Here is a 23,463-nt window from a genome sequence, read left to right as displayed (position 1 = left end):
TCTGAGGGGTGAGGCAGCAGATATAATCTTTCCTGTTTCCTTCCACTGAAAAAATACCTATTTATTTGAAAGGCAGAGTTAGAGAGGGAGGCAGCGAGAGCGTCTCTGTCTGCCAATTCACTTCCCAAATGAATGCAATGGCTAGGGCTACACCAGACAAAGTCAGGAGCCAGGAGCTTCATCTGGGTCTCCCACATACATGCAGAGGCCCAAGGACTTGGGTCACCTTCCACCACTTTTCCAGGCACATTAGCAGGGAACAGGTTGAGAAGTGGAGTAGGCAGAACTTGAAATGGGGCTCACATTTGTTGCTGGTGCCCAGCCTGCTACACCACAGCAGTGACCCCAAGGATTGCTTCTCTCTCTCGCTCTCTCTCTCTTTTTTCTCCCTCTCCCTCTCCATCTCCCTCCCACTTTTCCCTGTCAGAGAAGTAAATAAAACATTTTAAAAGGTGGTCTTCAGTAAATGATGGTAAAACAATGAGTACATTCCAGTATAAAATCATCTATTCATCTCAAAGGAATAATAGAACAGTATTTTATGCAGGTAGCTCAAAAAGTTTGTAGAAACAGAATTAAAAGATAAATCTGTTTTGGGCAAAACATTTTCAAAATTCACACATATGGGACTGGTCTTAAAAAAGGTCATAAAGAATGTGTACAATGAAAGAACTGTGGACAAATGTCAAATCAAAAAGAACTTGCCTTTTAATTCCTTTTCTCACAAAATGTTTGAAGTACCCAGCCACAAGGAGGGGTGCCCTCTACGTGGTGCTAACGACACATGAACTTGGCAAGACACAACAAACAGCATGAGAACACAGAAGTAACTCATACTGAGACGTGCAACTTCTTACTAGCTATGGTGGTCCTTCAATCTACAGACCAACCGATGAGCCAAAACACAGCAGCAAACACAGGCACGGACCAGCCAGCTTCGTGGGTATTCTGCCATCATCATCATTACCACCTCCAGGTAATGAGACGGACAAGGATCAGGCTCACAGGCCAGGCTTCCTGGTCACCAAGTCAGTGCCCATTTCACACTTTGTGTGGCTTAAAGAAATGTTCATACCTTTAACAATGAACTCATCAAAGATAATGGTTCCCCTCTAGTTGAAGAATCATTCAATCACAGTCTTTCTGTGTGGAACACAGGAGACCAGCAATGTTCTCCCAGACATAGGAGAGTAACAGGAAAGGAGAAATGAATGCTGGCAGTGTTAACCCCATCAGAGGCACAGATTACAGCAATCCTGCTTGCGAAGCGATGAGCCCGATTACCGTAAGAACCAGCTGCGGCTGTGGTGCAGAACTCAGCGTGCGCACCCAGTGCCCAAGGAGCAAACCGGGAGAAGCGCTCAGAGCGGGTCCCTCGGAGCAAACCCGTCTCACACAACTCTGCTCGGAACTCTTCCGAGAAGGTGCTCACCTAACTCGGAGATGACTTCCATGCTACCCTTTAGCAGGCTGCAAGGACTCCCAAGACACAAGAAGTGAGCTTATCAACCCTCAGAACCCACGCCAAGCGGAGCCTCAGCAAGCAGCCTGGGAGTTGGCACCCTCACACAGCTTTCTTCTGGCGTCACTAAGCCTGACAAGCAGAGAAAGCAAGGGAAGAACTTCCACAGCTGACAGAGTAAACCGCCACTCGCCAACCTCCTGAGTAGAACCAGCAGGGTCTGGGGAGTCTGTTCCCCTTTAAAGACATAAACCCAGGAGAAGAGCAGCTAACAGCCAGGGGCTCAGTGACTGAGCACCTTCAAGGCAGCAGCAGGGCGCTCTCAGAACCAACCTTGCCTGCCCAGGGTCTCAGGGCCTGGCAGTCAGGCAGCCTCCAGGGAAGACCCACTATGGGGCCAGACAGGAGCGCCAGGCCCTACCTTTGGCCTCAGCCCAGTCCTGGCTGCAAAGTCAACCAGCGGGAGGAAGCTCTCTCTTTTTGACTCTCCAATTTATTCACTTGAAAAACAAAAGACAACAACAAACACTGCTTAAAATACATACAAAATCATGTTTCCAGAAAAACTGAAACTTAACAACTGATACTAGTAGAAATGAAAATTCTAGCTAGATCAGTATCTCTTTAAAATTTTTTTCTAATCTAAAATTTCCTGCAGAGAAAACAGAAAGCTTTGGCACTACTCCAATGCTAACTTCCAGACATGTAAAGGAAGACCAAACAAAGCCAGACAGCACAGGAAAAGGGTTTTCACCAAAGGAAAATGGCAGAGCATCAATTCTCATGAGAGGATGTGAGACTTCTCAACAAAATATTAGTACATCAAATTCAGTGTCATACAAAGAATATTAATTTCACAAACCAATGAAGTTTGCTCAAAGGCTATAAATAATTTATCATTTGAAAAGCAGCCAATATAGTTCATCACATTAGCAAACTAAAAAAATGACCACATGAGATGTCTGAAGTTTGATACAGCTTAACGCGTCATTTCTGATAATATTCTTAGCAGAAGGAGAAACAGAAGAAAATCCACTATCATAATAAATCTACCCTGAGCAAGGCCTCCAGCTCACAGGGCAGCTGCGGATGCGCTCTGCAAGCTCCCATTTGGAGAGGAGAGAGGAGTGAGTTGGCACTGTCACAGGGGCATCGCTCGGCAAACCGGCTGAACAGAGCAATGCGAACAAGCCAACTGAAATTCTACAGGTGACCAATCAAATCTAAAAAATGAGATTTGAAAATAACAATATTCATGAAATCATTAACAATGAAACACCAGAAACATCTCAAGCTAAGATGTTAACCTGTGCACAGTAAACCCAAGTAAAGCGCTGAAAGTCAGGCCCTACAATAACGGAGACACACACCATACTCCTGGACTGGAGGGGTCACTTCTGTGCACAGCCATGAACCTCAAAGTCCTTCAAGCTTCATTTTAGCAGAATTCAACAACCAGTTTCCTAAGTCCTAAAATATGCATGGAAATGTGAATGGCCTAGAACACTAACATAAACATGAAAACAAAGCTTGGGTTCCTGCTCACTGCTGGGATAAAGATGCGCAAACAACAGAAAAAAAGAGAATGGAGTCTAGAAGTGGACTCTAACACGATCACCCAGCTTCCAGCAAAATGCCACTGCACTGGGTGGACAAAGGCAGAGTTCATGAACACTGACCCACTGGACACCCACAAGAAAGGGATCCTGTGTTACCACACTCAAAACCTTAGTCCAGTCAGGCTTAACCTAAGATGGAAAGACAAACTACAACACATACTTTCCAGAATGCAACGCGCATTCTCAGGGTCTGGAGACATGCAAATCTTTCTTACATGTCAGAAAGAAAACGCTGATCACTGAAGACCAACAACAGAGGCTCTCTTGAAATCCAGAACTTCAGCTCACCGGAAGACACAATTAGAGCTCTTCAAAGTCCAAATTTCTCATAGAAAGACACTGTTGAAAAATGAACCAAAACTGAGAGGAAATGTTCACAACATGTGTTCTGAAAATGGGATTACATCCAAATTATTCCAAGAGCTCTTAAAACTAAATTTAGGGCCCTGCGGCGTGGCCTAGTGGCTAAAGTCCTCGCCTTCAATGCGCAGGGATCCCATATGGGCGCCGGTTCTAATCCCAGCAGCTCCACTTCCCATCCAGCTCCCTGCTTGTGGCCTGGGAAAGCAGTCCAGGACGGCCCAAAGCTTTGGGACCTTGTGCTTAAGTGGGAGACCCGGAAGAGGTTCCTGGTTCCCGGCTTCGGATCGGCACGCACCAGCCCGCTGCGGCTCACTTGGGGAGTGAAACATCGGACGGAAGATCTTCCTCTCTGTCTCTCCTCCTCTCTGTATATCCAGCTTTCCAATAATAATAATAAAATCTTAAAAAAAAAAAAACTAAATTTTAAAAAAAAATCCATTCTTTAAAAGTGGCCGAGTTGCGGTGTTAACAGGTAAGCTCCCAACTATGATGCCTGCTCTGTAACGGCGCCAGCTCGAGCCCAGGGGCTCCACGTCTGAGCCAGCTCCCCGCTAATCGCCTGGGATAAGCAGCAGATGGCCCAGGCGCTCAGACCCCTGCCAACCTCACGGGCGGCCTGGATGAAGCTCCTGGATGCTAGCTTCAGCCTGGCCCAGTCCTACCCACTGCAGACACTCTAGGAGTGAACCAGTAGTCAAAAGATCACTCCCTCTCTGTCCCTCCCTCCCCTCCATAATTCTCTTTCAAATAAATAAATCTTAAATTTTAAAAAATTAAGATCAAATCAGACACTTCATAAAAGAAAATGTGCAAATTCACGAAAAGTGCCAGAGAACAGGCTGAACATCAGTATAACTGGAGAAACGCAAACCAACCCCAGGAGACACAGCACGCACCTCAGCCAGTCTTGAAAAGACCAAGCATCGCAAGGGCCGGCAGAGCCCTCTCTGGCTGATGCAATCAGTAACAGTGCACCGTTTCCAAGTGCATCGTAGGTGAACAGACCTCAGATAGCCCGGCAGTCCCAGCCGAGGACTGGCCGTCAAAGCCTGACTCACAGGTGACAAACTGGAGACAGCTCCCTCCTTGTCCCACCACAGCAAGTCCCTGTGAGGTCAGAGGACTGGCCAGGAAGGTCTGCAGAGCCGTGGAGAGGACTAACTGGGTCAGCACAGTGCAAAGATGGACAGGGAGCACCCAGTGCGTGCACAGGACATACGCACTGCACATTCAGAGGGGTATGAGAATGCAGAAAGGCTGAGAACGTCACCTGTAACTACCCTAGCCGGGGCCCCAGGGGACTGCGGCCATCGGCCTGATGAAGAGAATGACCAGGCATGCCAGTGCTCACCGACACTCATCACCCACCCCAAAGGGCCAGGGGATCACAAAGCCCTGCACAACGTCTGCCTTACAGGAGGTCCTGCGACACTGGTCCTACTCATGGTCACTTCCAGGGATGGCAATGGGGAAGACGCGGTGCAGCACCCACGTTGGTTCTGTGCCCACTGTGGCTCATCTACTTCACCACATGGCCCCTGCAGAGGACTCCCGGGGCCCAAGCCAACGGCTAGGACACCTCCAAGCAGAGCAGGCGGGGGCACGGACCCAGAGTGCATGGCGTGTACAGTCCCTGACCTCACTACCAGGAGGGCAGGGAAGAGTAGTCGTGCTGCCCTCCTGTGCTGTCACCACACAGTCCCGAGATGGTGCAAAGACTATGCCATGCTGATCAGACACCCATGCAGGAGCCACAGGCCACCACAGGGGCCCTGCCCAGGGGGCAGGAGACACAGCCACGAGAAGGAGCATCCCCCACCCCTCTGCTAAGACAGAGCTAGGGCACCGCACACAGGAGAGCAGGTCAGGCAAGAGTGTTGTGTTACACCACAAATGAGGTGTAGTGCCTGGTGACAGAGCCCACTGTTAGATGTAAGGGACATACAAGGCTGCCAGTTCAGAGCCAAAAGAGCCCTGCTGCACCCTAGGCCCTGCCGTCCACTGACCCTGGTGGTGGGGAAGGGGTCAGCACAAGTGTTGAGGGTGGATGTCACGGTAAGCCCAGTGGTAAGCAGCATGTGAACTCCAGGGTCTCAGCTGGGCAAGGCTGGGCCAGGTGCAGCACAGCACCACTCGCCTTCTGAAAAACAACCCTGGCAACACAGCTGGGCCCTGCAGGCTGGATCCTCAGGCACAGGGCACCCAGTGCCAAGAGTCACCACTCCCAGGTTGGTCCTTCCTGTTACACTGGGCCATGGACTGGCAGGGCCAGCAGGGATCTGCACAGAGGGAAGGTGGACTAGTGGGGGCACCTGGAGCACTACACCAGCAGATCCTTCCTGTGGCTGGGGAAGGACACGGGCTCAGCAGAGCGGCAGCCACGGAACAGCCACTCACATGAGGAAGCACTGGCTCAAGCCACCCTCCCATGAGTGGTGAACTCAGGGCATGACCTACAGCCTCACTACCTGAAGGAGAAACGTCTGGTGACGAGGACCGGAAAGCCGAGCCTCCTGGGTCCTTACTTTCATAACAGATACCTACACAAGGCCCTGGCACTGCACACAGGGGAGCAGCCAGCTCTAGACATGGCGCTTATGTGGCACCACACACAGGGGAGCAGGTCATGGCCCCTATGCGGGCACCGCACACAGGAGATCAGAACAGGACTCTAGGCATGGCCCCTATGCGGGCACCGCACACAGGAGATCAGAACAGGACTCTAGGCATGGCCCCTATGTGGGCACCGCACACAGGAGATCAGAACAGGACTCTAGGCATGGCCCCTATGTGGGCACCGCACACAGGAGATCAGAACAGGACTCTAGGCGTGGACCCTATGTGGGCACCGCACACAGGAGATCAGAACAGGACTCTAGGCGTGGCCCCTATGTGGGCACCGCACACAACAGGAGTGGGCCCTCGTCCGGAAGTCTGCCAGGGTTTTGGACTGCAGCAGCCACTGCTGCCCAGTGGAACTCCAGCTTAGCCTGCCTCAAACCCTGCCCTTCCACATGGTTCCACACCGCAGGATGGCACAGTGGACCTCGTTTTTCACCTACTCTGACAGAAACGTCAAATTATGGAGCTTTACAGCACACTGAGGAAGGGCAAGCTGGGCACACTCCATCTGGATGGGCTCACACACACACTGTCTTGATGGTGACATCACATACAACCTGCGCTGTCCATTACCAGCTCTCCCGTGTGCCGCACGTTGTGACAAAGGACCATCATGACAGGTGCCAAGGCTCTCCAGGACACACTCCTCCTGTCCTCTGGCCACGCCAGCCCAGGCACCCCTCCCACACCCTGACCCTCCTGTCCTCCGGCCACGCCAGCCCAGGCACCCATCCCACACCCTGACCCTCCTATCCTCCGGCCACGCCAGCCCAGGCACCCCTCCCACACCCTGACCCTCCTATCCTCCGGCCACGCCAGCCCAGGCACCCCTCCCACACCCTGACCCTCCTGTCCTCCGGCCACGCCAGCCCAGGCACCCCTCCCACACCCTGACCCTCCTGTCCTCCGGCCACGCCAGCCCAGGCACCCATCCCACGCCCTACCCCTCCCTCCTGTCCTCCAGCCACGCCAGCCCAGGCAACCCTCTCCCACATGCTGCTGCCGTAAGCGGACGATTGCAGATTCCACCTTCTGGTAGCATCTCAGCGAGATTGCGTGCCCAGGACTGGCTTCTGCCACTTAGTGTAAGCTCCTCCAGCACCACCCACATTCTCCCAAATGACACGACCTCCTCCTGTCCAGGCTGCACAGAATGCCCCCAAGTACAGACGGCGCATTTACGTCTACTGACAGCCATACAGACTGATTCATATTACTGGGAAGTCTTTATCTCCAGGCCACCATGCCCTAGCTACACTGGGTACCTGGGGAACGGATGAGCGTTCCATCACAGCCGGGCAGAAGGTTACCCCACGCTGCTGGGTACGTGGAGGGACCCAGGGCCAGGGGAGGCTGCTCCTGGGCAGGAAAACCCAGAACAACCAACCACAGGGACAGAGACAGAGCGCACAGACACCTTTGCAAAATACCACTGAACCAACACACTCATGTAAAAACTGCAAATAAAAGGGGGGGGCGGGGGAAGGGAGGCTTAAAGATTCTCTGCTATATGCGAATTCTTCATCGTTCTCTAAAAGATGATAACATTTTCTTTCCAGAATTGAGACTGAACGTCTGCAGGCTGGACATGAGGTGACTCCAAAGCCCTTTCTTGATAACGCAGACTAGAAACCATGAGGAGCCCGCGTGCGCTGAACCGCCTGCACAGCAGCCACGCCTGCTGAATGAAGAGTGCGCCTGAGCTACAAGGAGTACGGCAGGCCCCAGCAGGAGCTCCCCAAGCCTCGGCGCGGCTGGCAGCGAGGGTAAACAGCAGCAGCAGAGGCACTGGAGGCACACCCAGCCAGACCCACAAATTGGCTCGGAAGCTCCGAGGATTTCCACGCCCTTGTGAATCTCAACAGAGCAGTCAACACACATCCCACCGCTATCAAAGAAACCGAGGGGCTTCCAGGAGGAAAAGCTGTAATAACACGGGCGGCATTCAGCTTTCATCTTCAGCTTTAATACTACCCTGATGTTAGGTGGTGTTACGGGGAACAGGCTGGGCCCACAGCCTCGTTAAATCCCAGGCCCGTGGCCTCACACATAGCCTCCGCAGGAAACCAGGGCCATGGCAGAGGACATAGGCTAGAGCAAGCCCGAGCTTGCAGGAGACACGGCCTTGTGGAAAACCCAGGGCAGCCCAGGATAGGGCCCACAGCAGCTTTAAGCAGCGCCGCACCTGCACAGAGCCAGGCTCTGAAGGGAGGGGGCCTCAGGCCTCACCCGGGCTCTGTCCAGCCCCTTCACTTGGCTCAGCACAGCCCACGGGCTTGCCTGAGTGCAACATTTCATTAGCCCCAGAGCCAGAAGCCAGCTGAAGCCTCTCCTGACTCCCCGAACAGACCACGGCTTGGAGGGAGAAAATGCCAAGTTGGTCTAAACCCAATTGGACACCACTAACCACTATCTATTCTCCCCACCCCCAGTAACACAAGAGCTGAAGGCACTTAATGAGATAAAAAGATAATCAGGGCAAAAAGAATGAAGGGCGCGCACTGGAGGCGGCCAACCACACCCACGCACAGGGAGGCAGTGCTTATAGCTGGGGATTACCAGTCAAAGGCTTAGAGGAATCCAAAGGAGATTAGAGCCTTTGTGAGCCTGAATAGCCGCTCCAGCCAGCTCCTGAAAGGGCCCACAATGCTCTAGCGGGGACGTAATCCGATCCCCAGCTGGAGGAGTGGGGCTCCCCAGCATAATGAGCCCAGGGAGAGGCTGAGGGCTATTTTTAGAGATTTCAACCCTGGCTGCGCCTGGCACAGGCTGTGCAGGTCAAAGACCAGGCACACAGCTCCCCTGAGCAACCTGCTGTGCGCAGTAGGATGTGCAACATGGAAAACTGCACTGGTCTTTTAAGCGCTTTAGGGAGTGCGCCTCATCCAGATGGCACAGACGCTGCAGAGGACGGACTCCTGAGAGCAGGAGGGAGGGGTCCCCGCCCAGGAGGTGGAGGCGCAGCACTGCCCTGCAGGAGGCCTCTTGGCAAAGGCCAAAGCAGCCAGGCTGCTCCAGCATAGCAGCCTCCCCAGGGAAACCCCGCACGGAACACAGGGCTCGGCCCAATGACTCCAAGGCCACGCACTGCCCCTCCTTGCTCAGGCAGCCCTGGTCCCCTGGCCTGGTCCCCACGGCCCATGGCTGGCCATGGAGGAGGGAAGTCTTTAGACCTACAGAGTCCAAATCAGGTTATTTCCTGTGGACTCAACACAGCTGTGGGCTGGGGCCCAGAGGGGACTCAGAGGCCAAGCCACTGTGCAGAGGGCCCAAGGGTCACAGCGGTCACATGCATTCTCTCCCCAGCTCCTGAGTAGGTGCTGGGATGCATGAGCGGCCTAGGCAAGAGCTCCACACAGCACTCCCTGCAGGGTCTGCGGAGCAGGTCTTGACAAGGAGCAGCTCCTTCCCAGTGCAAACAGCCAGCTGAGGGCTGGGGATCCACGGGTGTCCTGCCCCTGCTGGGTCACTGGCCCATGCCCCTGGGGCCCTCTGACCCCGCCTACAGTCTTGTTCACAGCGCCAACACGAAAGGCACAAGAGAAGCAGAGCCCTGTGGATACGCCCACGATCCTTCCACTAGCCTGAATCGGAACCTGCTCAGGACAGACATGCTCCCACCGGCCAGCAAGCTCTGTTGCCTGCTCTGGGTGGCCCATTAGCTTACAGCAATTTTGCCTTTTTAAATAGACATGCAAGAAGATAAAAAAGAAACCACATGGGTCACGAAGGCTAAAGCAGTGACTCTGGCTCTTCAGGCAAGCAGCTGCCCAGCCTGGCGTGTCCACCACCCAGTGCCCTACTCTGCACGGAACAAGCTGTGACCCACATGTTCTATGCAACACCTCTTGACGTCCACGTCCCCAGTGCAGGGGCTTCTAACACAGTCATGAGTGGCTGTGACAGTGAGGGGAGACTGACCCCTGCCAGGCCCCAGGATCCTTGGTGCCATCACGTGCAGAGCCTTTGCCTGGTCATGACCTTTGCACGGCCTCAACACAGATGGCACCTGGGGATTCCTGCCCATACCAGCTCCCAAAGGCCTCGTGTCCACATGACCTCCTGGCTTACTCGGAACGCCCCTGCGTGGCCAATCTGCACTCCCAGGGCACGCCACACTGCGCTGACCACCTGCTCCCTGAGCCCCCAGCAACAGCAGCTCGGCTGCAGCTCAGCCATGCAGTGCAGTCCCCTGCCAGCCAAGGGCCAAGCTGGGCTAGGATGCCTCCCGCCCAACCTGCTCCTTCCATGGGTGCCCTTGCTCCAGCCCAGGGCAGCCGAGAGGGTTTCTTTAGATCTGGGTTCACTTTGTAATTCCTTATGGTAAGCCTCCTGTTGAACCTGCTACTTGGACCAACACAGCCCACTCACAGACAGAAGGTCACACTGAGGACATGTAACACAGGTCATGTCCCGGCTGCCCCACTGCCCATCCAGCTCCCTGCTAAGGCCTGGAAAGCAGCAAAAGATGCCCAAGTGGCTGAAGACCCGGATAACACTCCTGACTGCCGGCTCTGGCCTCGCCCAGGCCTGGTTATTGTGGCAATCTGGGGAGTGAACTAGTGGATGGAAGAGCCCCACCCTGCAACTCTAACTTTCAAATAGCTCCGTGCATCTTTGAAAAAGCACCAGGAGCCAACAAAGACGCTACACGGAGCCTCAGACCAACCCTGGATCCTGGGAGTCCCCCAGAGCCCTTTGTGTAACCACCACCCTTCCCAGAAACAGATCTTGGCCCAGGCTCAGCCGCCCAACCCTGCTGGCGCAGAAGGCATGCGTCATACACTCTGGCCCACAGCAGGTCTGAGTCACCCGTGGAAATCCTGGGTTTTTTTCCAAACAAGTTCTCACTCAAGCCCGTCTTTGAGGCTCATGCAGGTGTGCAGCCCAGGGCTCACCAAGACGGCCCAACTGCTCTGAGGAAACGGAGCTTGTCTCCTGGGGAGCGGCCTGAGCCAGGACTGAGGAGCACCACCTGTCCTGGCTTGCAGGCTGCTCTGGCTCAAACCTGGCCCCCACGGGAAGCTCTCCTTGGAACAGAAGGTCTCAGAAAGGACGTGGAGGCAGAAAAGCTGAGACCAAAGCAGGAAGAGGTCAGAGGTAAGATCCACCACTTCAGGCCACGTGACCAGCGCAGCAGCCAAATCGCAGCATGGGCCCTGTGCCCACTGAGCGGAGAGCTTCCCCTCCAGGGCTGAGGTCCCCGCTCTCTGCACACGGGCGGAGCATAGAGGCTGAGATGTGTCCTCTGAGTGGCCTCACTCGCCTGTATTCCTGCATCCCTGAAGTGAAGCCTCTTGCTGACACGGCCCTGGACTCGGACGGAGCGTGGTTTAGACGGGGCCGCTTCTGAGATGGCTAGGAGTGCCTGGGCAGGAACACCACTGGCACTTTGCTCTCTGTGTCTGAAGCCCAGGGACAGTTGAGATAATTCTCTTTCAGTATATTTATTAACACTTCTTTCACTGATTAACTAAGACATTCTAAAACTTGTGACTCTAACAATACCACTAATCCCATGTTCTTCTATCAGACAGTCACATGTCACCACGGCACGTAGTGACAGGATCTTATGAGGCAACTATCAGACAGATGGGACATGGTTGACCAAAATGTTGTTACATGCTAGCCAACTGTAAATGTGTAACTGTGCCTTCAGGGGAGCAGACAGTAAGATAATACACCAAATGGCAGATTCGGGTGCCCCTTCAATAAGATCTACCATATAGAGCAGCAAGTACACATTAAACCCCCAAAAGGGAGCGAGATAGAATTGAAGCCATTACAAAAAACCAGGCTCCTGGAAAGCCACATACTCCTTCAAAGAACAAGGTAGAAAACCTGCTCCCCAAAGGGCAGAGGACAGTGTGAAGGAAACATGCTCCCCCCAGCTCATGGTCTCAGCAGAAAACGGTCAACGCTGAAAACTGCAACTCACATGGGTTTGACAGTCTGGGTCTGAACTGGCACTACGGCCATGGTCCCGGAAGCCAACTGCAATCAGCTCAAGGGTTGGTGGCAGCTCTGTGCCCTGTCCAAAGTCAAGCACAAGCACACTGGCCAGAGAGAAGCTTGCAATAACATGCACTACTTAGAAAGGAAAAAGAGACTGAGTAATAGTTGGTGAGTCATGGTGTGGGAATGCCAGGGACTTGAAACACTGCAAACCTCAGAATGTCTAATGCAATGAAAAACACAAATACAGCAGGTTAACCTGCCGCCTGTGATGGCACTAGCCCTTATAGGCAACGGTTCAAGTCTCAGCTGCTCCACTTTCAATCCAGCTCTCTGCTAACGCACCTGGGAAAGCAGCAAACGATGACCACATGCTTGGAATCCTGCACCCACGGGACACCTGGAGGAAGTGCCTGGCTCCTAGCTGCAGACCAGCCCAGCTCCTACCGAAGAGGTCATCTGGGGAGTGAGCCAGCAGATGAAAGGTCTCTCCGACCCTCCCTCTCTGTAAACTCTGCTCTCATAATGAATAAATAAATCTTTTTTCATCAGTCACATTTAAAACAATGCCATCTTATTGCCAACATCGATCATCTAAACGTCCTCTAAGTTTATATATATTTTTTTTAAGATTTTATTATTATTGGAAAGCCAGATATACAGAGAGGAGGAGAGACAGAAAGGAAGATCTTCCATCCGATGTTTCACTCCCCAAGTGAGCCGCAACGGGCCAGTGCACGCCGATCCGATGCTGGGAACCTGGAACCTCTTCCGGGTCTCCCACACGGGTGCAGGGTCCCAAAGCCTTGGGCCATCCTCGACTGCTTTCCCAGGCCACAAGCAGGGAGCTGGATGGGAAGTGGAGCTGCTGGGATTAGAACCGGCGCCCATATGGGATCCCGGGGCTTTCAAGGTGAGGACTTTAGCCGCTAGGCCACGCCGTCGGGCCCTCTAAGTTTATATTTTATGTGACGTGTGACACACTGAGTTGTGTAGACAGCAAGGAGTGCTGCAATTAGACAGCAAAGGTTAACCTTGACCCAAAAGTAGAGGCCTTATCAACCTACCAAAGAAAGATGTTCCATTCCCAGGTCGGTAGAGTGTTGACTGGTGCCTGGTCCCTCGAGCCTCCCAGCCCCGGGGCAGCCTCCTGACTGCCCAGCCTGGTTCCTGTGCCAGTGGGTGTGATGTCATTAAAGTGTCAGGTTAAAAATGCAAAAGGAGCTTTCCGGGCCCTAGAGGGACAGTTGATGAAAACAAGGGCAGCAGGAAGGGTCATTCCACCATCAGCAGAGGGGTGACCAAAGGTACAGCACCAGCACTCCGGTGTACACTCAGCACACACCCCACGGGGTGTGCTCCACGACTGGGCCCGTCGGCACTCCCAGAGATCGGGACATTCACCTTCCAAGACGCGGGCTCTGAGATGTGCGTACCGACAGCGGCTCAGCTGCAAGGACTGGGCACTCTTCCCAAACTCCCAGGAGATTCTCCAGCATCCGGAGCAAGGATGAAGAGTGGCCAGCCGAGCTCCACATTGTGTATGAGAAGGGATTCAAGCTGCTCAGCTGCCACACCCACAGCCCCAGGAAGAGGGGTTTCTGTGAACGCCCTGGAAAGACTGAGTGCAGGCCAGGCTTTAGGACTTACATGCAGGCAGGACGAAGGAAGGCACCGGGACACAGAAGCCACCAATGGAACAAGTGTCCCTCATCGGCCTCCGAGCATCTTCCGGTCTTTCTTCAAAGCACTGAAACTGGAAACAGTGACCGGTTCCACAGAAGGATTCATGTCACAGGGTGCGGCTACATGGGTGCTGACGAGGAGCTCAGAGAGGTGAAACCCCAGATCTCAGCCACAGACGCTGTTTAACACTGCAGAGGGCAAGGCCAATACGGGGCACTGACTGTGGGCCAACCACGGGTATGAACCCACTGAGGCAATGGCCAGGGGTGCCAAACCCCTGTCTGGTTCTGACAGTCTGGCCTAGGGACTGGGGGCCAACCCTAAGCTCAGGGAAGACCAGGGGAGAAAGGGCTCACTGGGGCTGGCTCTGCCCCAGTCTAGTGTCCCATGTACAAGGTGGGTGTGCAAGAAGGCCTCTGTGACTACTCCGCAAATCTGAGCAAGTGCAAAGAGAAGGGGCGGCTGACCGAGGTGGGAGCACACCTGCCTGCCTGGGTCTCGCCCACAGCTTCTGAGGTAGCTTTTATCCCCCGCTCATGGTCAAACAGGTGGAACAGCAGTGGCTGCAACAAGGTGCCTACAGCTCCGTGACCACCACCCCCACTGCCGCCCCACCGTGCTCTTCCAGGGCTCCCCGACCCTGTGTTCCTAGAAATTCCTGAGAATCCCAGCAATGCACCTGGGCCTCTCTAGTCCTGGGTGCCCTGGCTTCTCCAGGGCTTGGCACCAGCCCTAGCAGAGACCCAGCAGGCTGCAGAGGAGGACCACTGTGCAGCAAGAGGCAGCACAGGGCAGGCCTGCACCTCCCACCCAGGTCTGACTGCCCCCTGCCCTCACAGCCCCCTCGCCCACTGCCCCATCAGCCTCAGGGCTGAAGCTATACACCTCACCAGGCCACAGCCTCGGTCAGGAGCCAGGGGAACCAGTTCTGTGCCAGCTTTCAAGGAGCTGCTATGCCCTGGGGCACTGTCCTTCCATTATCCATCGCCTTGTCACCCAGACCTTGGGGACCTGGGCAGGGAGCAGCTGGCCCAACAGGCAGGGCAGCTGTGATGTCCAATTCCGGCTCCAGCTCCGCGCTTCACAAAGGGCTTCTCCAGTGGCCACATCTCAGCAGGAGACATGGCCGACTCTCCCTCCAGCGGAGTCGGCCCCAGGGAGCCGAGGCCCTCCAAGTCAGCTGAGCCCAGGATCCAACGTCCACAGGAGGCTGCCTGCATGCTCACAGAAGGCAAGGCCAGACAGCCAGGACAAAAGGCGCGGGGCGCCCTTCCTCCAAGCCCATCTCACGGAGGAGAGCATCAGACCCCTAACGCAGAGACCCTGGCACCACACTGTCTGCTGCTGGGCTCTGACCCTCCCATGCTCTCATCAAAACAGAAGCTGACCAGCCAGCAAGGCCTCTACCACCCCAAGAGGTGGGCTCTTCAATAAACACTGGAAAGCTTGGAAGGCACCTGGTCACAGCAGAATCAACACTGCTAGAATCTCAGAAATATAATTTTCTTCTCCAAACACCCAGACCTGCTCTGGCTTCCAGTGTCCCTTCCCCTGGCTGAAGTCAGAACCAGCCACCAGCAGTGCAGTCACTGAAGAACCTTTCCTCTTGCGGGAAGGACAGGGACCGGTAGGAGTGGACGTTCCACGCTGCCCATGAGCACATGAGCATAAGCAGGGAGGCTGAAAGGCAACCTCACCCACTTGACCCGCGACACGATCCTGTGCAAGTTGCTGAAGTCCCTGACCTCGGTCTCTCACTGTCTGCCCTCAAGGATCCATCACACCGGCTGGCATCCATGCCAGTCCACGGAAGACTTGGAGAGCAGCCAGCCAGTTCACAGGCAGTTGGCCCAGAGATGCTGGACCCCGACTGGCCAGCCCACAAGGTCTGGAAGCGATGGCCCTGTGACCTGACACACACGCGACCGAGCAAGCGTTCAGATGTGAGACTTTACGTCTATGGCACATCCCACACAACACAAGTCAGGGATGAAGTAAGAGTTCTCCCTATAGCAACCTCCCGGCTACAAGCACAGCAGACTTCCTGGTGCATTAGTCACCATGGTGCCTTCTGGAACTCACTGCTAAGCTTTCCCAAGCAGCTTTTTCTGAGGTGGAAGATGGAAGGCCAGTCTGAGCTGATCACTCGGCCGTCCTGGCTCAGCACTCTAACCCAGGACAGAAAAGCACTGGCCGATTTCATCTGCCGAGGAGCCAAGGGTAGATCCTCCCAGTCTTTCAAAACACTTCTCTTCCCACGTCTCAGCTCGGCAAGGCACCATCACCTGCCCAGTCACTGTCACTGCCCACGTGACCTGGCTCCTACTCCAAGCCTGTGAGCAGCCCTGCATGGATCCTGTGTAAGCATGTGCCGCCCACTGGATCCTGCAGACTCCTCGTGACCCTGGGCCGCCTGCCACCCGCACACGGCATGCTTACCTTGGTCACAGCATCTCCACCTGTGTGAGTGCTTCAGCCACACATGAAGGACGTCCCCCACTCAGATCCACTGAGCCTGCAGTTAGGAAAGTGCTGCCACGGTGGGGCGGAGGAGAGCTGCCTCTCCAAGTCAGGGCAAGAACTGCTCTGAGGTGGCAGAGCGGGCAAATCCTCTGCATGAGGGGCAGCCAAGTCTTTTACTTCCATGGGAAGCCACCAGGCAGCTCTCTGAAGGACGCAGCTGGCACAAGCCCAGCTGCTGCCCCACGGAGGGCACACAAGGCGATGGGCTCAGACAAGGCCAGGGGGGTCACAGGCACTGGAGGAAACCAAAGCTTGGAGAAGTGAGGCAGCCTGGCCAGGCGCTCCGCCCTGACTTCCACGCTGTGCTTGGTGGCGCATGCTGGTGCCTGGGGACAGAGCTGCAGGCCTCTTCCCACGAGGTCCCCTCCTCCTCAGCTATGTTATCTGCATTCTGTGGCCACCACCTCCGCTCGCCTTTCCCGACAGCCTGCTGGTGCTCACTCCTCACAGCGGCTCTCTGGGGGCCAGTTCCCCTTCTCCCACCCCAGCCACATGTTTGATGTGGATCAGAGGGACGCAGCACAAGTACCAAGCAGCGAGATGAAGGCACCCAAGTGGGAAATACACGTAGCAGGCCCCACAGCCTTGAAGCGCTGCTTGTCTTTGTGCCTTGCCGTTCCCTCCCCAGACAATGAGGGATGCTGCTCTTCAATGCCTGTCACCACGCTGGGTACAGACAAGGGTCAGCCCTGCCGCCACGTCTGACACGCAGGCACAGGAATCTCTTACACACACATTACCACTGTCTTCCAAGACAGGAATGTGATGCAGACACTGTGCCTGCAGTGTGTTCTGGATGCTTCCACAGTTGATGATCCCGTCACTGAAACGCCCCCCACTGCTCTGCAAACCAGCTGAGCGTGCACCTCCAGCAGCACACTGGTCTGCTCAGGGCTTCTCCGGTGGGCCCTGCTGAGTAACAGCTGCTGATGACACCGGAAGGCGAACGATGAGGAAGTACTCCCGACCACAGAGCCAGGCAGCAGGGGAGTCTTGCAGAAGCAGATGTACCTGGAGTCCGTTGCTAGGCAACAGCCTACTCCTCTCCCCAGCGCCTCAGGTGTCTGCCTGGTGACCTGTCAGCCTGTGTCAGAGGGCAGCTACCATTTGACTTGAGACCCTGGACACAGGAACCCCCCTGAGAGATCACTGGGGAGTCCAGCCAGAGGCTAGGCTGTGCAAAGGCACCCACTCACCAGAGGGGGTCTGTCCTGGCTCAGGCCCACCGTGTGGGCCCTGGGAGCAGGGGCTGCACCAACGCCCCACTCAGCTCTGAGAGCCTCCTCCAGGGCACTCCCATCCATTATCTTGTCTGATTAAAATACAGTCTTTCAAACTGCCTTTCCACACACTGCTCAGCTCTCTGGAGCTTTAATTGCCCACTTTGCTTCCCTCCCAGGCGACAGAGCTGCTCTATTAATAGCTCCCCAGCTTCAGGGGAGCAGGGACAGGCAAGCTTCGTGGCGTGTTAATTGGCAGCCCTCTTCCCACCCCCTCCCTGACCTCTGGGGCTCACTCCTCAGGCTTTCTTTCCAATCACTCTGCTGTCCTTCCTTCTTGCCATCCCGGCCATCTTCCAAATTGTGGCTTTAGAACAGAAAGCACAGGTCACAGCAATCCCCCTCCCCGTGTGGAGGGAGGATGCTGAGCACGCCGCACACCCAAGCATCGGTGGCCCACGCAGCTCCAGCCCCTCCTCACACACCCTCTCACCACTCCTGCTCGGCACAGGGCTTCAGCTTCTCTCCCAGCCGGAGGGTCCGTGTGTGATCCCCTACTTTCCAGGCACCCTGAGCCCTGCGGATGGTATCCACAGGTCTGATTAGGGAGTTGCCAGCCTCATCAGTTACACTGCATGAGCCTCCGGTCCCAGGACACAGCCCTGCCCCCAGGTGCCTCAGGCCCCAAGCTCCCCGGAAGCCCAGGGTCCAGCTGCCTCCAGGCAGTGCCCTGGCTCACGTCAGTCTCAGAGTCCCAGGACCCTGTTTGATCTGCTCACCGCCTCTCCCCAACCATGTGCCTTCTCCTTATTCCATATGGCATGGGACATATTTTACTGCTTCTCGGTGTTGGGCACATGGGCAAGGCTGGGCTTAGAGGCTCCCATGAGCCTGGGCTTAAACATGACCCATTCATCTCACTGCACACAGCTCAAAGAGGTGTGGGCCAGTTTCACGCCAAATGCCCAGGTCTAGCATGCTGCAGATGTGGGGTGTTCAGCAGACATTGAACTAGAGCTGCATTTAGATCACTGCACACAGCACACACATGACAAGGATCGCAAGATATTTTAAACCCATAAGGTCACAGAGGAAGGCCTCCTTTTCAAAGAAACTGCCTGACCACTAAAACATGATGGGGGAGGGGGACTGGGTTTGGAGGGACTGGAATTGGAGAGGGAGACTGCAATGCTCCCAAGAACCTGGACCACTGTCCAGAGAACAATCTTTCCCCCAAGACTTGGCAACAGCACTGAATCCTGAGCTATACCGCTTCAGGAACTCCTCCTGATGGTCACTGAGTCTCTGTGCCAGTCCTTGTCAACTGACAGCCGGCCTGAATGCAAGCTGCACTGCTGCTCCTCCAGCCACAGCAACGGGTGAGGAGACGAGGAAGCAGGGTGGGAGGGCAGGACTCACGCCGTGGATCCAGGCAGTGCACCAGCAGGGATGGGCAGACCAACAACCCGGACAGAGCAAGCGGGACACAGAGCACTGCCCTGTGACCTGCCCAAACGCCACTGGCCAGTCGTGGGGTGGCAGCCCTCCAACCACGCCTGGGCTCCCTGGCAGGCAGGAAGGCAGGCTGAGTGCAGCCCCAGCTCCATCTGCTTCAGGGAAGTCGCCCATGTCGACTGCACGGACGAGCAAGGTGGGGACACTGCAGGCCGGCGTGTCCCTGAGGTCACGAGGCTCGGGCAGAAGGCCGAGGCCAGGGTGAGGACTCAGAGGGCTGTCACGGTCATGCCCGGCACCAAGACTCAGGCACTGCGAGGTCAGGAATTCAATTCTGTGGTAATTGGGATTTCCATCAAGGCAGGTTGGGGCGCCATCCTGAGTGCGCAGTGCATAGCTCATTACACACCTGAATGGATTCTGTGCCCCGGGCCATGCGAGGTGCTCAATGTGGATACCTCGCAGCCAGGCTGCTTCCCAGGGCATCCCAGAGAGACGCCTGGCTGCTAAATACACCATGATGTAGATCAACACTGTAACATAAAACAAGCTGTCTTCTTTTTAAGTTTTATCCGAATGCAACACATGCCTCCTAAAACAATGGCTTTTACAAATAGTCAGGTCTCTGTCCTCCCCGGCAGACACGTGCAGGGTGCAGGGAAGGGCTCCAGCAAGCGAGCTGCCGGGTCTTTGCACTCAGTCTGTGTACACACCCGCAAGCTACAGTCCTTAGGTTGTGGCACCGCACTGTGTAAACAGAAATGGCAGAATTCCAAGTCACACGGGCTGGGCGAGGCACCCTCACATGCCCAGGGCCCACACACAGCACAGAGCCACGGGCAGGGCTTGCTGCCTGCACCCTCTGCTCGTTGGCTAGGGCACTCACCCCACTGCTCTTCACAGGCTCTGTGGCAAAGGTTCAACACTGTGAGCATCTGGTGTTCCCTGGAGCCAGGCAGGGCTCTGGCAGGGGCCTCAGGGTCGGACATCTCTCACAGGCAAAGCCAGCCAGTCTGTAAGGGCACAGTGTGCCCCTCCGCAGGCTGTGGGCAGTCCATTCGCCCAGCGGAGGGGACCAGCACTGCAGCTTGTCTCTGGTCCCTTCCACAGGTCCTGCCAGCCCATCCAGAACAGAGCTTAAGGGGAGAAGCTGGGGGCCTCGCACGGGCAGGCCTGGGCGGCAGCTGGGCTCTACTGCCAACGCCAGCGCCCTGCAGGGCAGCAGTAGGGCGCTCACACACTTGAGGTTCCTGCCTGTGGCCCGGCCTTAGCCGCTGTGGACATTTGGGAAATGAGCTAGTAGAGAGGGGTTTTCCTTCTGCCTTTCAGATAAGTGAAAACACAAACGTGATGAGGAGGACAACAATGACGCCAAGTGTCAGAGACCTAAGCAGCCTTCCCCAGGAGCCTGGGGAGTTTGACTGCAACCCCCTCCCTCAGCACCGGCCTTCTGGGCGAGCAGGCCTCGGCCAGCACGGCAGCACTCAGCAAGCCACTGCCAGGGTGGGGAAGCCAACCACGTCCTCCTGATGGAAGCACGTAAGGCAGGAAGCAGGGGCTCTGCCACAAGAATCCAAACTAGGGCCCAGCGCAACAGCCTAGTGGCTAAAGTCCTCGCCTTGAAGGCGCCGGGATCCCATATGGGTGCTGGTTCTAATCTTGGCAGCCCCACTTCCTTTCCAGCTCCCTGCTTGCGGCCTGGGAAAGCAGTCGGGGACGGCCCAAAGCCTTGGGATCCTGCTTCCTCATGGAGACCCAGAAGAGGCTGTAGACCCCTGGTTTCGGATTGGCTCAGCTCCAGCCATTGCGGTCACTTGGGGAGTGAACCATTGGACGGAAGATCTTCCTCTCTGTCTCTCCTCTCTTTTTATATCTGCCTTTCCAATAAAAAAATAATAATAATAATAATAAATCTGAAAAAAAAAAAAGAATCAAAACTAGCCACACATCTTACTGTGGTCCAGGAGAAAACTTTCAGCAGAAAAAACAAAAACAAAAGTGGTTGTTCTACCTTTATTCATACAACCCATGCAGAAGCATGTCACAGTCCAGCGGTGCCCATACAGCCTCAGGGCAACGACACCACATTCTTCCTCCGGAGTGGCAAGCCCCCTGCCATCCCCGCCAGTGTTCGCTTGTTTCCTTTTGTGCCACCACACCCGACATGTGCCTGCCAAGAACTCAGCTCTCTGCCTCCTCCCCTGCTTGACCCTCCCTTGAGCACAAGGCAGAATGCCAGGAGGACTTCATAACCAGTGCCTGGCTTGCCTGCAGCAGGAAGGGAGGGCCTCTGGCTGCTCCACCAGCCTGGGGCATCTGAAATGCCCCACAGCAAACCAGTCCCATTTCCCAGGGTCGCAGAGCAGACCAGCACCTCTTCCTAAGGCCCCAGGGTAGACCAGAACCACCGCTCAGGGCTACAGGGAAGACTAGCACCCCCAAAAAAACAGGCCGCAAAATGCCCGAGGGACCCCAAACCTCAGACTTTCTGGGCAGACCGAGAACCATGCAGGAAGCCGACTTGATGCAGGCCTGGAGAAGGGTGAGGTGCCTTCATGTTCCTTTTTCATAGTGATTGTGGTCTAAATGCATCTGAGTACAAAGTTCTGTTAGCTTCCTCTTCCAGTTAGGTCTGTTTGTTCAACCTTACTGGTCCCTGTAACTCACGTTTACTTGTCCTGTTGCCTGAGACCTGCTGATTGTTTTCCAAATCCCCTGTGATCTACTGTTAGAGTAGCTTGTATGATACTGTTAACTAGCAACTTTCATCTGCCTGCTTGCCCTGCAAACATTATGGTATAAGCTGTCCAGTAAAATTCATTAAATGTGCACTGGTTCATCCTGCCTCTGCATCCCCAGTGTCTCAAATTCTTCTCAGCACGGTTGTCACATCTACAACCCGGTCCACACTAGAGGGACCCCCAAGACAGCATCACTGCCCAGGGCCCCAGAGGAGACCAGAACCACCACCCAGAGCCCCAGAACATACCAGTAACACCGCCCAGGGCCCCAGAGCAGACCTCACCCACCAACCAAGGCTGCATGGAAGACCAGCACCACCGCCCAGGGCCCCAGAGCAGACCACACCCACCAACCAGGGCTGCATGGAAGATCAGCACCACTGCCCAAGGCCCCAGAGCAGGCCACACCCACCAACCAGGGCTGCATGGAAGACCAGCACCACTGGCCAAGGCCGCAGAGTTGAGCAGCACAACTGCTCACAGGGCCCTGACATTCACACAACTGTCTGGGCTGTGAGAATGACATCCAGCAAGCCCATGTCAAGCCTGACAATGTGAGGACCTCTTGCCAGATGCACTCAGCTCAACCAGCTTTGCTCAGCCCCTCCCAACCACAGACATGCAGCCACCCGGGAGGAAAATGAAGCAACTTGTTCAGAAGGGAAAACCCCTAATTACTCCAGGGAAGATCAGATCATTTCAGTGGATGGTCAGGCTACCCCTAAACTGATCACAGACAACTCACGCACCTACAAACTTCCCACCATGGTGTAGGATGAATCAGGTGCCCCAGACACACCCATCCTCTCCCAGTACACATTGTGCACCTGCCCACACTCACACCTGTCCTCTCCCAGTACACACTGTGCACCTGCCCACACTCACACCCGTCCTCTCCCAGTACACACTGTGCACCTGCCCACACTCACACCCGTCCTCTCCCAGTACACACTGTGCACCTGCCCACACTCACACCCGTCCTCTCCCAGTACACACTGTGACCAGTCTGGCACCTCTTCCCTTGGATAGTACCCAAGGCTCCCATGATCTCTTACCTCAGCCTTTTGAGGTTATGTCTATTTTATTGTCTGAATTCTCTTCCAGTTTGGGACTCACCCAGAAGTTGCTTGCTCCTCCCAGCAGCTAGCTGGTCTACGGTGTTAGGAGGGATGCTTTTTCTGTCTGAATCACAATCCCTTCCTTTATCCAAACCAAACCCACTCTTCCAGGAGACATGATTGAACGACACAGGATCAGTGGGCACTGATCAGTACCTGAGAAGGAATTCAGCTACTACTCAGGTCACATTTCATCATCTCAAGGGAAAAGCTTCATGTGACCATGCATGAAAGAGTCTGAGGCATCGGACGGCTGCATGAAGAAGGTGCGAGGCAGGAGGGGACTCAGAAAAGGTGGGACATGCACGCTGGGCTCCTGAGCACCGAGGCTGTGCACAGGGTCCTCCAGCCACACATCCCACTACCCACACCACTCACTACTGTGAGGGCTCAGGAAATAGCAGATGGCTAATAAGCCTTATTGCCATGGAATATGGGGCGTGGAGGAGTTGACTGTGGAAGTCCTTCCCACCATCCAAGGCTCCTGACGTTTGGCCTTTCAACACTGACACAAAGGGACTCATCTCCCAGTTCAGCCTCACACATACATGGTACATCTGGACCCCCTGTGTATTTGGGGCCAGACATTCCCGCTGCAGCTGGGGGAGCATGCAGATGGGTGAACTTTCCACCACCAACCCAGCTAGTGATTCAGAGGCCACCTGCTGGCTGTCCCAAGTCATGGAAAGTTCTGTGTTG

At 55.1% G+C, this 23,463-nt stretch overlaps 1 protein-coding gene across 1 annotated transcript in view; it reads right to left on the bottom strand.

The window, feature by feature from the left end:
- Window positions 1-23,463, bottom strand: part of EIPR1 (EARP complex and GARP complex interacting protein 1) — a 92,167-nt gene that overhangs the window by 34,848 nt on the left and 33,856 nt on the right. The window lies entirely within an intron of this gene.

Source organism: Ochotona princeps, chromosome 8 (assembly GCF_030435755.1).
Source record: "Ochotona princeps isolate mOchPri1 chromosome 8, mOchPri1.hap1, whole genome shotgun sequence".
NCBI classification, from domain to species: Eukaryota; Metazoa; Chordata; class Mammalia; order Lagomorpha; family Ochotonidae; genus Ochotona; species Ochotona princeps.
This window is presented reverse-complemented; position numbering and strand designations above follow the sequence as displayed.